This window comes from Triturus cristatus, chromosome 7, assembly GCF_964204655.1.
Source record: "Triturus cristatus chromosome 7, aTriCri1.1, whole genome shotgun sequence".
Taxonomy (NCBI): domain Eukaryota; kingdom Metazoa; phylum Chordata; class Amphibia; order Caudata; family Salamandridae; genus Triturus; species Triturus cristatus.
In genome coordinates this window covers 1156571016-1156588187 of record NC_140590.1, presented here as the reverse complement: position 1 = coordinate 1156588187, position 17172 = coordinate 1156571016, and positions in this window count along the sequence as shown.

The following is a 17172-nucleotide window of genomic DNA, read 5'->3' as shown; positions in this document are numbered from 1 at the left end:
AGTCCTTCCAGCGAGGGAGGCTTGGACAATAGGTTTCCTGCCGTGGGAGGTGCTAGCACCACCCTAGACAGGACTTAGTGTATTGGGGCAGGGAAGGATGAATGACACGAGACACTGCCTGGGGCACACAAGGTGTCCCATGCATAGTCCAGTTCAAACCGGTGCTGGGGCACTCCAGCCCCAGTCCTGGCGCGAAACTGGACAAAGGGAAGGGGGTGTAACCACCCCCCTCCCTGGTCCCACCCATAGGAGGGACCTAGTAGGTACCCCAGCCCCCCAGATTAGTATAAGAGTGGGAGCTGAGTCCCTAGGACTTTGGATTATCCTGATAACTGAACTTGAACAGAAAGTCTGGACCTTCGACATTCGACTACGGAAGAAGACTGAAGAATCTCCATTGTGGCCAAGCAGTGACCACCCTGTGCAAACAGGCACCATCAAGCCACCTGCCGTTTGCTTTGCCCGAAGTTCTACGAGGAGCCGACTGCAGAGCCCGACCAGCGCCTTGACTTCCAGACTTCTCCGACCCTGATCCACATCCACAGCCGAGCTGAGATCCGTGGAGGCGACGAGAGATGTGGGACCGGCTACCTGGGAAAAGTGGCGAGTATCTTCCTGCGCAGCTTCTGAGGTACCCTCGAAGTTGTGCACCGGGGATTGAGAAGCCCCAACCCCAAGCACCATCTGCACCGAAGATCAGCCCCCCACACTCCACGAGTCCTGTGTGGGGCCCTTCTGCATTTTCCTGCTTGCCGCGTCTGTCCAGTTTCCAAGTCTCTAACTCCTAGTTCCTTCCGAAGTGTCCTAAAACTCTTAATTTCTAAATACTACTATTTCTATCGACTTTAACGCATTACGCGTGAGTGTTTCCACTCTGCACCCGAATCCCGTGGGCCTCCCACTGCCTAACAACTGATATGATAGTGTAGCCCCAGCGATTCCCTAGGCCTAGGCCTAACCTGTGTTCGTGACAGTGGTTCTTATACCACTTACTTAGTATATGGTTTGCGTGGCCCCTAGGGCCTAACTGTATTACTTACCTGTGTGACTTATGTATGCTTAAATAAGACTGTGTTGTACTTACTTTGAATCTCATAAAGAGTGCTGAGGGTATTTTGACTAGAATAAATACATTCTATTTTTATAATATATCTGTTGTGGTGTCCTTTCATTTGGTATTCAAGGGATTGCAAATTGTATATCAGCTGGCATCACATGCCATACAGAGTTTAGCCTAAGACTGCTCTTGTCCATGCTACCACTAGGATAGCTGGTCTATAAGGTTGACTTTACAACCAATCACCATAAGGGTTGTTTGGACTGATACAAGGTGCACACTAGAACTAGTGAGTTCATATATGAGGCCAACTTCTCACAATGTGTTTCCCACACTGTAAACGGCTTGAATCCTGACTTCTTCGTCGACATCTTGGAAAATAAGCAAGAAGAAAGCAGAAACACCAGCAGAAACACAAAGTAACTAGCAAAAGCTATGGCGAGTCCCAGAAAACCGTTAGCGTCAACGGCGCGGAAAAAGGGAACTGACGTCAGCACGCCGACGAGGTCCTCTTATGGATCCAGTGACGTCAGCGGAGCCGCGTGCGAAGCTGTGCTTCTGTGACGTCGTCCTCATCGGCGTGGAGAGCTACAAAAGTTTCTGAATGTTGCTGGCGCAGAGGATATTCACAAGGTGAGGAATCCACTGGCAAATGTATCCATCAGAAGAGGTAGTATGTGCTATTAATGCCAGTGCAGCGGGTAAAGCCCCAGGCCCGGATGGAGTCCCTTTTGACTTATATAAATCTAATCTTCAGCTCTGTCTCTATTACTAACTAATGTTTTAGGATCTTGTTGTCAACAGGGCCTTATCCCTACATGGTCTGACTCAATAGTGATCCCGATTTTTTAAAAAGGGGATCGCAATTAGCCAATGTGTTACCGCCCTATTTCCTTATTGGATTCTTTTCTCAAAGTAGTAGGGCGTGTCCTTTTGAATAAGTTACAGACATGGGCAGAAGAATGAAGTCCTATCACACTTGCAATATGGGTTCAAACCTGGTCTCGGGACCATTGAACAAGGACTAAATTGAAATCTTTTAATAGGAAAATATACACAGGCAAAAGAAGGAATGCTTTTTCTGGCATTCGTGGACCTTAGCTTCGCATTGAAACTTATAATTTTTATGAGACAACTATATTATGATGCAGGCGCGAGGGTTCGGTTCGGTGAACAGGGACAATGTACAGCTAAATTCCCAATTAGGAAAGGTGTGAGACAAGGCTGTGTTCTGGCCCCTTTTCTTTTTACACAATATATCAACGGCCTCGGCCCATTTTTAAATGATCACTGACAGGATATTCCGTTTATTAATAAACGTCAAGTTCCTGCTTTATTATACGCCAATGACGCGGTTTTAATGGCACGCACCCATTAGGGTTGCAGAGAATTTTAAATAGCTTTGTAATGTTCATGCTATCCAGGGGTTTGAAGGTAAATACCACGAAAACCTATATAATGAAATGTGGCAAAAATAGCTCTAAATGCTGCAACATCTTTACTAACAATATCAAAGTTGAAAGTGCCAATGAATTTTCCTACTTGGGTATTAACTTCAATCATAAGGGGACGTGGTCTGCAGTAGTTCCAGCTAGGAAACTGATGTTTTCAAGAGCTACTTGGTGCACTGGCTAATTTTGCTAAAAAATGAGGACGCAGACATGTGCAAGAATTACTACTAATATATAACACAAAGTGTCTTACCACAGCCCTATATGGTGCAGGAATTTGGGGATTAGTGGATGTGCATCCAATACAATTAGTTGAAAACGCTTTCACACGTTATTTGTTGGCAGCTCCGAAATGTACTGCAAATTTTATCTGTCATTCAGAGCTTGGCATCTCATTTATCTCGGATTTGATCAAAATGGAACCTGTTTTGCTTTGGCATAAGGTATGGGTGACCATTGAGACTAGCTTCAACCGGGATATCATTAATGATTGTTTGAAGCTAGACAAGGCCTTTTCAATTCCCTGGTTTAAATACATCAAACAAATAATGAGTGATATTGGTCACCCTGAATACTTTGATATGCCTGAGAGCATGCATCTATTCCGAGAAAGACTCTGAAGACAGATTGTTTGGCACATTTACAATCAAATAGATATCTCTCCGGACTTGGCTGTCCAGGCAATAGTGCTTGGTGAACAAGTGCAGTGAAGCCCACGTCGCCGCCTGACAGATGTCCTGCAAGGCGACTTCCCGTTCCAGGGCAGTTGTCGCCGCTGTGGCCCGGGTGGAACGGGCTCTCAGCCCAACAGGAGGGACCTTGTTCGCCAAGGAATAGCAGAGTTTAATACACAACACAACCCATCGCGAGATGGTCCGTTTGTGCACAGCTTTACCCTTCTTAGCACCTACATATCCAACAAAAAGTTGGTCATCCACCCGGAACTGTTTTGTGCGGTCCAAATAAAAGGACAGCGGACGTTTTGGGTCCAGACGGTGGAGCTTCTCTTCATCTTTTGAGGGATGCGGAGGCGGAAAGAAGGTGGGCAGCGTGACAGATTGCACGATGTGAAAGGGAGTCACGACTTTAGGAAGAAAAGAAGGATGTGTCCGGAGGACAACCTTATCCGGATGAACCGAAATGAAGGGAGGCTTAGCTGACAGAGCCTGGAGCTCACTCACCCACCAAGCGGAGGTGATAGCCACCAGGAAGGCAGTTTTCAGAGTCAGTAGACGAATGGGCCAGTTGTGAAGGGGCTCAAAGGGAGCGCACATCAGAAAAGTGATAACAAGGTTCAAGTCCCACTGAGGCATTACGAATGGAACAGGAGGGAACATATGAGTAATGCCCTTGAGAAAACGTGAAACAACAGGGGACTTGAAAAGAGAAGGCTGATCAGGAAGCCTTAAGAAAGCAGAGATTGCAGCAAGATAACCCTTCAAGGTGCCCAGAGCAGAGCCCTGCTGGGCTAAAGAAAGAAGAAAGAGGAGAACCTCAGAAAGAGGGGCAGAAAGGGGATCCACAGCCTTTGCTGTGCACCATGCCACAAATTTGTTCCACCGGCAGGCGTATACCGTCTTTGTGGAGGGACACCTGGCTGCATTATGACATCACAGACTTCAGGAGGCAAATCAGATGGCATCAACTGTCGCCGCTCAATTTCCACGCATGGAGGTGGAGTCTGGACAGGTTCGGGTGGAGGACCGTCCCCTGCTGCTGCGACAGAAGGTCCTCCTGAAGAGGCAGTCGTATCGGGGGATTTATGGACATACTGAGTAGCTCGGGATACCAGTACCTTCGTGCCCAATCCGGAGCCACCAAGATGACTTGGGCCCGGTCGCGCCTGATCTTCTTCAGCACTCTGGGCAGAAGTGGTATAGGCGGAAAGGCGTACAACAGACCGCAACTAAACTCGCGACGAAAAGCGTCTCCGAGCGAGTGCCGCCTTGGAAATTCCAACGCGCAGAACTGCTGACATTGCGCATTCTCTTCGGTGGCGAATAGATCTAACCAAGGCTCTCCCCACTGCAGAAAGAGACCTTGCGCCACATCCGAGTTCAGACGCCATTCGTGATCCATCATGCACCGGTGGCTGAGTTTGACTGCTCTGGCGTTCAGAGAGCCCGCCAGATGTTGAACCACCAAGGTGATGCCCTGATGTTCCAGCCATGTCCAGAGGCGCAGAGCCTCCTGACAAAGGGTCCACGACCCCACGCCACCCTGTTTGTTGCAATACCACATGGCGGTGGTGTTGTCCGTGAACACCTGCACGACACTCCCCCGGACAGAGGGAAGGAAGGCTTTCAGTGCAAGTCGGATCGCCCTCAGCTCCAATAAGTTGATATGGAGCCGAGTCTCCGCCGGAGACCAGAGTCCTCTGATCTCCACCTCTCCCATATGGCCCCCCATCCCAGGAGGGACGCATCCGTCACTACGACATGCTCCGGTTGGGGTAGGGGGGAGGGATCTGCCGCTGACCCAATCGCGATTCGTGAGCCACCACTGCAGCTGGTTCGCAGTGCCCTCCGAGATCAAGACATGGTCGGACAGGTTGCCTCGATGCTGGGCCCACTGAAACTTCAGGTCCCACTGCAGAGCCCGCATCCGCCACCTGGCGTGAGGTACCAACAGGATGCAGGAGGCCATCAGCCCCAGAAGCTGCAGCACCAACCGGACCGAAACCCAGGACAGAGGCCGGAAGATGGAAATCAGGGCCTGAATGTCCCGGACCCGCTGTCCCGGTGGATAGACCCGGAACTGCGCCGAATCGAGAACCGCCCCAATGAAAAGGAGCTTCTGGGAGGGACTCAGGTGCGACTTCGGCACATTGATGGAGAACCCCAGCGAGTGCAGGAGGTCGGCCGTTGTCTGGAGGTGGGAGACGACTTGCTGGGGCGATCCCGCTTTCAACAGCCAGTCGTCGAGATAGGGGAAGACTGGAACCCCTGATCTGCGCAGATGAGCTGCGACCACCGCCATCACTTTCGTGAACACCCGAGGGGCACTGGTGAGGCCGAAGGGGAGCACGGCGAACTGAAAGTGCTCCTGACCCACCGTGAACCGCAGGTAACGCGTGTGGGCCGGCAGGACGGGGATGTGGAAATAAGCGTCCTGCAAGTCCAACGCTACCATCCAGTCTCCAGGGTCTAGGGCAGCCAGAACCTGAGCTAAAGTGAGCATCTTGAACCGGTCCTTCCAGAGGAAGGAGTTCACGCTCCTGAGGTCCAAGATCGGGCGTAGGCCCCCTTTGCCCTTCTTGGGAACCAGAAAGTAGTGGGAATAACAACCACGACCTACTTCTGGACCAGGAACACGCTCGACGGCCTCTTTGGCCAAGAGGGCCGAAACTTCCTCTCGTAGAAGATGCAAATGATCCCCCGACATACGGTGGTTCAGCGGTGGCATGGCTGGAGGGGTTGTCTCGAAGGGGAGGGAGTAGCCCCTTCGGACGATTTGCAGCACCCACCTGTCCGACGTGATGGAGCGCCAGTGGAGCAGGTGATGGCGAACTCTGCCGCCCACTGGCGTTGAATGGGCCTGAAAGCTTGGACTAGGAGGGCTTTGAGGCAGATGTTGCCGGGGTGGATGTGGACTGACCGGCACGTTGACCTCAAGTACCGCCTCGGCGGAATCCACGTCCGCGACCGCGTGAAGGTTGGTTCTGCGGTCGGTGGCTGGGCGGACGTGAGGAGGCGCCCCTTCCTTGGCCACGAAAGGGACGAAAGGCGGAAGTTTGCGGCCGAAAGACCCAAGGACCTGGCCGTGGCCCGGGAGTCCTTGAACCGAGCCAGCGCACTGTCCGCCTTCTCACCAAAAAGGCGAGTGCCATCAAAGGGCATTGTGAGAAGTTGGCCTGATATATGATGTCACTAATTCTAGTGTACACCTTTTATCAGTCCAAACAACCCTTATGGTGATTGGTTGTAAAGTCAACGTTATAGACCAGCTATCCTAGTGGTAGCATGGACAAGAGCAGTCTTAGGCTAAACTCTGTATGGCATGTGAAGCCAGCTGTTATACCAGATGTAATCCCTTGAATATCAAATGAAAGGACACCACAACAGATATATATAAAAATAGAATGTATTTATTCTAGTCAAACCCTCAGCACTCTTTATGAGATTCGAGGTAAGTACAACACAGTCTTATTTAAGCATACATTAAGTCACACAGGTAAGTAATACAGTTAGGCCCTAGGGGCCACACAAACCATATACCAAGTAAGTGGTATAAGAACCACTGTCACGAACACAGGATAGGCCTAGGGAATCGCTGGGGCTACACTATACTACCAAAGGTTAGGAAGTGGGAGGCCCACGGGATTCAGGTGCAGAGTGGAAACACTCACGCGTAATGCGTAAAAGTCGATAGAAATTGAAGTTATTCGAATTTAACAGTTTTAGGACACTTCTGGAATAGCTAGGAAGTCAAGACTTGGAAACTAGACCCTAGGATAGTCAATACCCTTGTGAGCACCGGAGTACTCAAGTTACCTAGCCCACGGGCTACGGGTGCATAGGTGTGAACTTGCGTCGGGTTTCGTCGTTGACTCCTATGGATGCCTGAAGGAAAGTTGCTGACAGGCAGTCAGTGAAGAGTGTCCGGTGGATCCCAAGGATGGAATCAAGAAGGAAGGAAACCTGCAAGCAGAAGGGACAGAGTCTAGGTCACCAGCCAGGAGCCGGGAAGGAACCAGGAAGGAACCAGGCAATGTCGTGCAGATGCAGGTGAAGAGGTGAAGCTTGTCGCAGCAGCCACGGGTACCAGGAGACGTCGAGGACGACCAAGACCAGGAGGCGAGCTGTCCCACGAAGGCTCTTGCTGTCGGCGGCGTCGATGTCGAGTTAGGACCCAACAAGCCTTGGCAAGCGGAACCCACACAGGATGGAGGACTTGCTTCTGCTGCAGACCAGGAAGGTCTGGGGAGCTTCTCTTTTACAGAGGAGTGGGTGCCAGTCTGGAGGAGCCGGACCAGCAAGATGAAAACAAAGGTTCGTCGTCGCAGAGGTCACTAGCCAACGGGCCAGCAACGGGACAACACGTCGAGCAGCTCAGGTGCAGAAGGGCGCCACGCAGAACACGTGAAGTGTGGGGAGCTGATCTTCTTTGCAGATGGTGCTCGGGATGGGGGCTTCTCAATTCCCCAAGCACAGCCTCGAGGAAGCCTCAGAAGTCGCGCTAGTCAGTTACTAGCCACTTTTCCCAAGTCGCCGGTCCCACGTCCCTCGTCGCCTCCACGGGTCTCAGCTTCGCTGCAGATGTGGATCTGGGTCAGAGGTGTCTGGAAGTCTCGGCGCTGGTCAGTCTCTGCAGTCGTCCCTCGTAGGATCAGTCGCAAAGCAAGCAGCGGTTGCTGGATGGTGCCTGGTTGCCCAGGGTGGTCACTCCTTGGCCACAAGGGAGATTCTTCAGTCTTCTTCCTGAGGTTGAGTGTCGAAGGTCCAGAGTTTCTGTTCAAGTTGCAGATGCAGGATAATCTAATTTAGCAGGGTTCAGCTACCTACTGATATACTGGGCTAGTGGGCTGGGCTACCTGCAAGGTCCCTCCTATGGGTGGGACCAGGAAGGGGAGTGGTTACACCCCCTTTCCTTTGTCCAGTTTCGCACCAGAGCTGGGGCTGGAGTGCCCCAGCGCCGGTTTGAACTGGACTATGCATGGGACACCTTGTGTGCTCCAGGCAGTGTCTAGTTTCTTTCATCCCTCCCTGCCCCAATACACTAAGTCCTGTCTGCTCGCACCTCCCAAGGCAGGAAACCTATTGTCCAAGCCTCCCTCGCTGGAAGGACTCGCAGCAGCAGGAGGTCAGACTTGTGTCTGTGGCAGCAGCATCCATTTTGTGATGCTGGGGCTCTGGTTAACTTTAACCGGGTAAGTAGGTTTCAACATGTCTTCTCCCTCTAGAAGGGAGGAATAATATCCTCATTGCCAGAAATGGTATGGGGGTATTATTCCAAAGTGTTAGACACCTTACACATTAATGTTTTGATAAAGCCAAACCATAGTTACCATAACCGTTTAAGATTATAAGGTACTTTAAGAGTATATGGTAGGCTATATCATAGAACAGCTATAAGGACATGGTTCCGAAAGCTGCAGACAGGCTCAGCTCATGTTAGAGCACCATCTCACATGTTACCAAGCACTCTGCCTCCAGGATTGTTAAGGCCTGCCATAGGAGTGGCTTACAGGTTACCCATGTGTCTATATATAAGGTAGGTGTAGGAATACTACACCTAAGCAAGGGGTGATTACACGACCTTGCCCCAGCTGAGTGATCAGCCAGTTGTGTCATAATGGAAGGCCAGCCAGGGGTGGCATAATACATGCTGCAGCCCCTGGTAGGCCTAGGGTACACCTATGCCCTGGGTACCTCAGGTACACTATACAGGGGCCAATAAGGTGATCCTTACCAATTGGGTTATGCACCTAAAGTACATAGTATGAATTTAGAGAGAGAACAGCTGGGCTGTGGGTCTGATTGGCAGGCCCACAGCCACATCTAAGTCGAAAACCACAGAAGCAAAAGCAAAAAGTGGGGTGAACATAGAAAGCAGACCCTACTCTCCTACAGGCATGTCCATGAGGGAACTCTGGACATCCCCCGAAAATGACGTGGACCTCAGCCAGGCGCGACGCCGAAGCGCCACCGTGGTGGAAATCGCCCGACCCAGCGAGTCCGTGGTGTCAAGTCCACACCGTATGGCGTGCCGTGCTGCATCTCGACCGTCAGCAAGTGCTTGAGTGAGTCGTGCCCGGGACTCCACCGGGCACAAGGTCAGCACGTCCTCCACCGTATCCCACAGACAGTGGGAATAACGGTCCAAAAGGCAAGCGGTATTTAAAGACCGCAGCCCCAAACTCAGGGACGAGAACAGTTTCTTGCCAAACTGCTCCAACCTCTTGGATTCCCGATCCGGAGGAGCGGACAGGAAGGAGGATTGGGAGGTTGAGGCCTGGATAACCAGACTCTCGGGGGTGGGGTGTTGGGAGAGGAAACTGGGGTCGCCCGGAGCAGGGCGGTGGCGCCAGGCAACGTTCCGGTCCACAGGAGGAACTGTGGAGGGCTTGGACCAAGTGCCGTGTAGAACGTCTATGAGGGCCTCATAAAACTGCAGCAGAGGCTCAGTGGAGCTTGCTGTCGGTTGAAGGACCTCTGTGAGGACGTCACAGGCAGGCAGCTGAGTGATCATGCAGGCAACTCCAGCCCTAGGGCTTTGGCAGCCTTGCGCAGCACCACTGAAAAGGCTGCACCCTCCTCCGAGGCCACAGTCGGAGGAGAGATGAAACCAGCGTCCGGGGAGGTATCCAGACCGCTGGCATCCCCCAGTTCGTCTGCCCAGTCCTGTGAAAGTTGACCCTGGAGGGCCATAGGGTCCTCAGACCCCTCCCAGTCGCCCCCGTCATCCGATTCCTGATGAACAGGAGGAACGATCGGAGCCGGACGGTAGATGAAACGGTCATTCATCGACGTCAGGTGCGGCGTCGGGTCCGGACCGGGGCTAAACCGGGGAACGACTGGATCCCTCGGGGACCTGCGGCGTCGGGGCCGGAGCCGTCGACGGTGCCGGAGCCGCCAGCATGCGAGGTCGCCCAGTCGGACCTGCGGGGCCCGAAGGCGCGCCTACAGGCATCGACGGCGGAGCCAGGCCCCTCATTGCCGAGAGGAAGGCACTGACCTCCGCCGGAGTCGCGTCAGACCCAGGGACCGGCGGGTATGGGGACGGACGCGGCTCCTGCGGCTCCGACAGAGCCGCGGGGGTGGGACCACCCAGACCCTCAGCCAAGTCGCGCGACCGGAGAGGGGAGTCCGAAGAGCGATGTCGTTTCTTGGAGTGCTTCGACTTACCCGAAGACCCAGACGAGCGATGACGATGACTGCGGCTCCGCGATCGGTCCTTGGACCTCCTCCTGGACCGGGACCGAGAGCGGCGCGGAGCCGAGTGCCGAAGCTCGAGAAGCTTATGGGACCGCTCCCGCCTAGCTTTCGACGTCAAGGCCTGGCAATCGAGGCACGACTCCGCGTCATGGTCGGCCCCCAGGCAATAAAGGCACCGGCGATGGTGATCCGTCACCGACATCAGGCGATGACAGGCGTCACAGGCCTTGAAACCCGGCATCCTACCGGCACCAGAGTCGAGTCAATAGACCAAAAGAAGTCAAAAAAGTTAGTCAAAAAATGACTAGGGGTAAGCTCTTCCCAGATCGGCGCTTACTGGCGCGGAAAAAAGAAGAACTGACGTCAGCGCGCGAGGGCGGCGTCTAAGTACTCCGACGACGTCATTCCAGCGCACGACGACGGACGCGGAGCCGCAGACGATGCCTACCGACGCGCAAGCGGTTGCTACAAAAATCTTTCCAGATCCAGCCTGACGCCTGGGGATATTCTAAGGTGAGGAATCTAACTAACGTGTTTCTTTCATATCTTTATACCGACATATTATGCAGGAGATGTTAGTCCTGCTGTGCTTCCAAGAAGATTTGGGGGAAGCCGTGTTCTGAATGCAGTGTCGTATCTAGGTAAAAGGTCAGCCCCTAAGAACCGTTATGTATGTAATGTTGGGAAGAATAGAGGTGAAAGGTTGCAATGTTACCTGCGCCTATATAGGGGACATACATGGAATATAACACCCACTCCTCTTCCGACTGAACGACATATGTAACTTATTACCGTACTACTAGCCTAACTAGATATTGGTACGCACAAAGTTTATAAAAACATTTGTTTAGCTAAAATTTTAAAAACGTAAAAAAAATTCTAAAAACGTAAAAATAAATTTTTTTGCAAGCCATAGCTCTAAAGTGTCCGTAGTTCTAGTCCGAACCACTATAAGCATTAGAAAGCCATGTATGCCCAATAAATGAAAATAATGTCAATGTCAATTTTGTTTTTGAGTTCCACTTTTGAGCAGGTTTAAAAAAGGGCAATTTTTTTTCAGCACACGACGAGCCAAATGAGTCAACTGTTTGCTTGCTTCCGCAGTAGACGGCCCCTGCAGCATCTCGCTGAGTAGGTCAATTGAGTATAGATGATGTTCCACACTGTCCGCCGCCGGTACTGGGGCCGGTGCTGGGGCAGCCTGTGTGCCGTCCAAAGCCTGGGTGTCAGAGGAGGAGCCAGTGTCCATACCAACAGGTGCTATGACTACCTGTGGGGGCTCAAGGAATGCGGCCAACAACATGAGAATACGCTGAGGACACTGCAGATCATGGACCGTTATTGGGTCCAGTAAAGCATTCACGACCGGTTGCGCACATGATGGAAGTATCAAACAAAGGTCTAACACTCATTCTTCTCCACAAAATAGGCATCAGAGGACAGGTAATTACAAGAACCAAGATGCACTTAGTTCTCTTAGGCGAAGCATGCCTAGATGTTGTACCATGCGGTCACATAATTTACGCTCCAGGAGTACTTTTTCCATCTCCTTGGTGACTGGGACATCCATTCCGTAGCAGATGGAAAACAATCAAGGGACCTGCTACTAGGAACAGGATGAACGGAAGTCCTCCAAAGATGCTTCTGAATATTGAGTGTATGAAGTTTGGTATAACTCCCAGTACCGTCTGAAAGGTGCTCAGAAGTCCAGAACCTATGTTCTTAAATAGGTGGACTATGCCTGTCGTATCAGACATGTTAAAGATACGATTTACCATTTCTGCGAAATGGAAAGGGCAGTTTGTATGGATAAGCGCATGTATCTCTGCTGAAGACCTTGCGATCTGGAGATCAAAAGTCTCTCGAGCAGAGGTTAGGGGGCACAGGCTTCTGTAAAAGCATGGCTTTCATTCTGCTTACAGTATCAAACCATATAAAAGAAACATTCAGTGAAGGCCGTGACGGCGCCTCCCTGACTGTATGTGTCGGTGGAAACAATACTTGCATACAACAAGTAACCCTGGAGCTCATGGTTACCAGATATGCGATGCCCGGGAGCATTCCGCAGCAGTCTGGACTGTTCGGCATCAAATAACTCCCATTTGAAAGTAGCCTGAATGCTGGAGTAATCACTGCAGGTGGGGCACCCCTCAAATGACAGGACAGGTTTGCTACAGAACCATTACAAGCCCTGTGCAGCATTATATCCTGGCATATGAGTGATCCACTTAAAGTGTTCTCACAGTTTGTACCACTTAGAAACACTTCTTGATCCCCACTCCGGCATTGAAATCTGTATGGTAATACCCATGATTCCTTAATGTATTCCTTATCCATTTATTCATATCTGCCTGCCTGCTTTTGTTCAAGGCAATACTGAAACTGAAAAGTAGTAACCAGTAGAGTTATGTGGCCATGGATTAGCCATTCTGTGGACGGTAATTCTGCCACTGTAAATGCTAATCTATCCAGTTTTTCGATACGCAGCATTGTATATTTTGCTCCCCTTTATGCCATTTCTGTTTATCTGTTAGATTGTATTCAGATTGTATTCAGAGAACAGAGACGTGCTGTTAAGTATAAAGCCAAGGCACATAGCCTGCAAGCAGAGATTGCAGTGTCCATCTTAACAACATAATAGAACGTAATTGAGATTGCCCGTGTTGTAGTATGGCCAAATCTTGTTCTAGTATGTCTATCGCAGAAGAAACAATGTTGCCTAAAGAATATATCCTGGAGGTCAATGTAGTTAACCCATTGTCTACCACTGCTAGAGATTTTTCTAGATTTTTATGGTCTATTTCACGTAATCTCTCTGTGGCCTCTTGTTGGGATATTTGCCATATTTCATTGTAGACAGCATAAATGAAACGTTTCTGACGTGGTTTCCTGGGACCTAGTAAAAAAATACCTGAGATCCACATCCTGTGATAGTAGGGATAAGTGTTGTTTCACCTTTGTGAGTGTTGAGGTTTAATGCCAATCAAGGCACAACTTCTCAACACAGTAAGATGTCACTACCCCTGGATGTTCTCTTTGTACATAACGTGGATATGGCCTATGGATAGTGAACCCTTCGGTTTTACCCGTGAATCTTGCCTGACAACTATTGGTGTATGTGGGCCAAATCAACCATTTCTTCCAATCGGTGTCTGATCTATTGTATTGTATGATGTCATCTACTGTAATCCCTTTCTGTGATGTTATGTTACCCTCGGTGTGTCATGGTGATGGCAGCCGAGGTGTGTTCAATTCTTTGTTCTTGGCTAGTCCAAGGCAAGACGTCTGTTGTACTGTCTTGTTAAAAAACATGATATGTTGAGGGATAACGCATGCTCTAAACAAAACTTCCGTTCCCTGAACTTGCCATTCTCTAGTACTGATTTTAAGTCTACGGTGTCTTTCTATAAGTCGAAACCTTGTTCAGACAACTGGGCAATAAAGGAAGCAGAGTAAATCTGTTTGGTGTTTGTTAACATATTTTTCTGTGCTGAGGTTGGTGCAACCTCATAATAATATGAGGCTGGGTCAGGCATATTAAACCCTGAAAAATATGGAAACTTCAGTGTAAATGTTTTTGAACTGCCTTTCGGCGGTGTTGGACAATGTTCCCACTGGTGGTATGTGAATACATTTCTAGCATTAGCAGATTTATACAGAAAAAGATGACCATAATTTCGATAACACTACATTGTTTTGAAATCTGATGTGTTTTCCAATGTTTCACTATCAGAAAAAGCAGCACATTTTTATAAGTCAGACAACATATTATTTACAGTTTCAAAATCCCAATATTAGGAAAATGTACTTGAGGTAATATCACTCAACGATATTTTAAATAAATGTGGAATTCTTAAAAGTTCTGTAGGACCAAATATATTGAAATCAACCTTGTCCCAAACTATACCATCAGATATAGGAACTGCTGTAATGTTCACCGATGACAAGTCTCTTGGTTCTCAATGAGATGTTTGGTGTGGTTTTAAAATTAAATTCACATTTTGAGCTGCAGAGCTTTGTCAAAGGTATTTTCCATTGATAAGCATGCTAAAACTATTACTAAGCCTATCCAGAAAAGAAAGAAAAGTATCCCGGTAATTACCCATAGTTCTAACCAAGGTGATACCAGGTAAGTCTTTTTGAGAAAGATCAAAAAGTCTTTAACTTGCTGCTGGCTGGCATTGTTTCAGGTTCACTTGGATTCAAAGAAAATGTATCAAAGTTTATGAAGTAGCCAGAAGCAGTTTGATCAATTGTTAGTATTGCATCAGGATTTGTGGAAATCGTAGTTTGCTCTTGTTGAAACATGTTGATGTAGACATCTGTATTTGGTTGAATTGAAATTTGTCTTTCATTTTGATTCTGAATTTGAACTTCTGGTTCAAGGGTAACAAGTTCCATAGCACTGTTGCATAGTCCATCATTCCGTGTAGGGGACTCTTCAAACGTGATGAGTCATTCCGTTTGAACTTCTTGAATTGTAGCGAGATGAGGGCGGCTGCTACTTTGGAGTCCACGTGGCCTACTACTCAGTATCGGCCACATAGTGTGGTTTGATTAGGTCAATTGAGACAAATCTTTTCTCCTTTTTTCCAGCAAGAGGCGGTAGAAGTAGAGTACTTGTTCCTTCAACTGCTAGGACCAGTACAGGCTTTCTGTATGAGGGCCTGAATTCTTTCTTGTCCGCTATTTCCTCTCTGACCAGATCCCCGACTTTTGGGATCCAGACAGGTCCTGCCGTGACTGATTTGACTTCCCCAGTGGCGGTCTGCTTCATATGGACATTACTTTGTTGCATCCTGGATTCATTTAGATCCTGTAAAACAGCAAAACGATCATGGATGTCAAAAGTCTTTTCATCAGCCACTGTGCCTTCATAATCAAGATCAGGTATCCATATTCTCGTCCCAAATAGGACCTCATATGGAGTGACCCCCCCGGAGAACATCTTAGCATGTTATTCAATGCTTGCTGTACTCTATACATATGTTTTACCCAACTCTCACCCTTTGCCTAACACTTTAGCTTTTAAAGATTGCTTTAAGTCCCGGTTTTTCCTCTCCACGATCGAATTTCAGTCGGGATGGTACGGAAAGGAGTACTGCCATGCTACACCCAGGCCTCGCATGGCCTCCTTGTAAGCCTGAGAGCTAAATGCAGGGCCCTGGTCAGAATGTAATGTGCCAATTGCGTATGTCCCTATAAAGAATCGCAATCTTTTATAACAGTTCGAGCGTCAGCCGAGCATTGGGGCCACACCCATAGGAATCTTGAGCAGGAATCCACTGCAACCATGGTATACCTGTAAGCCCCATCTCTTTGTAAGGGGCCGCAGTGGTCCAAGTAAACACACGCTAGTGGTTTATCTGATATTTATAAAGGTGTCTGTGCTTGATGTGCTACGGTGGAACCTTTTATCTGCTGGCAGATGTCGCATTTCAAGACATAGTCTTTAGTCTGCTTTGTGAACCCAGGCCACCAATAGCATTGTTTCAATAAAGAAACAGTCGCCGTAACTTCAGCATGTGCAGAACCTATCCATTCATGTGCTGCTAGAATTAAACTTACCTAAGATACATGTTTGGAATTACTCTATGCCCCACTCCAGGAATCTGAGCAAATGGAATGTTATTGGCATCTAACTTGTAGGAGTACTTGAGTGAAAACCTTTTTGGTACTGCTTTACTGCTTTTGCGTGAAGCAATGGCAGCCACCATAATCTCACGTCTATTCTCGTTTTAGAACGAGTGATTGCAGCTATGGAAGCCATGCACACAGCCCCCTTTACGGCTTCATCAGCCAATGAAGTCCCTTCAACGTGAACGCCATCACGCTGATGACTCAGTGTATGTATCATGTGAGCTCTCGATAGTTCGGTTTTCAACTTCACTGCCTGTTCCCATAGCATTTTGTGCTTAATTGTGCCACCTTTTGCATCTTTGAAACCGCTTTGAACCCAGCGCTGCAAATATTCATTATATGACTGTACACAGTAAAATGAATCGCACACAATTAGTGTGGGGAATTCTCGATCCGTATTTACCAGTGTATCAAGGCTTTTAACTCTGCCAGCTGTGCAGTGCAGTCTCCTAGAGATTGTGTTTTTGTGTAACTTGGTTGGAACTTTCCATCCCGCATGCGACCTTTAACGATTGTGCATGCCGTGCTATATTGTTGCTTACTTCCTATGGCCGGATGAGCAGATCCATCAGTGTTAATTATATATTCATACTGATCTAGAGGCTTTATTTCGTTTGGTAGAGGATATTCTTGTTTGTATTGCAGAAATGCTTGTGTCTTTAAATTTGGGTCGTACCTGTACTCTGCATCTGTTGCAGTGAGAGAATTAGCCCATTGTATCCATCTTGGATGTAAGGCTTTAGTGTTAGGAACTCTTGCTTTCGTCACAGCCTCTAAGGCAGGAAGCGGAGTCACTACTATTATTCGTTTCCCCTGTGCCAGTGCTCTTTTTCCTACTACAGCAGTTTGTACTGCTGTTAGAATCTTTTCTGTAGAAGCAAATCGCATCCCAGCATTTGTGTACAAATGTGTACTGTTTACCCTTCATTGTATGTCAGATAGGTGTACTCAGATTGACCCGCAACTATACGGCTCACCAGGTTGCGTACGTTTACATGTGTCTGTAAGTGTTTGGAAGCTATGATGTCGGCTGTAAGGAACGAAGTGTATCTGTATGTTCTTGTGTCCACTGTCTTACTGAAAAATCAGGTTTTAATAAATCGTAGAACGGTTTTACTCTCTCTGCGTAATCCAAAATGTATGTTTT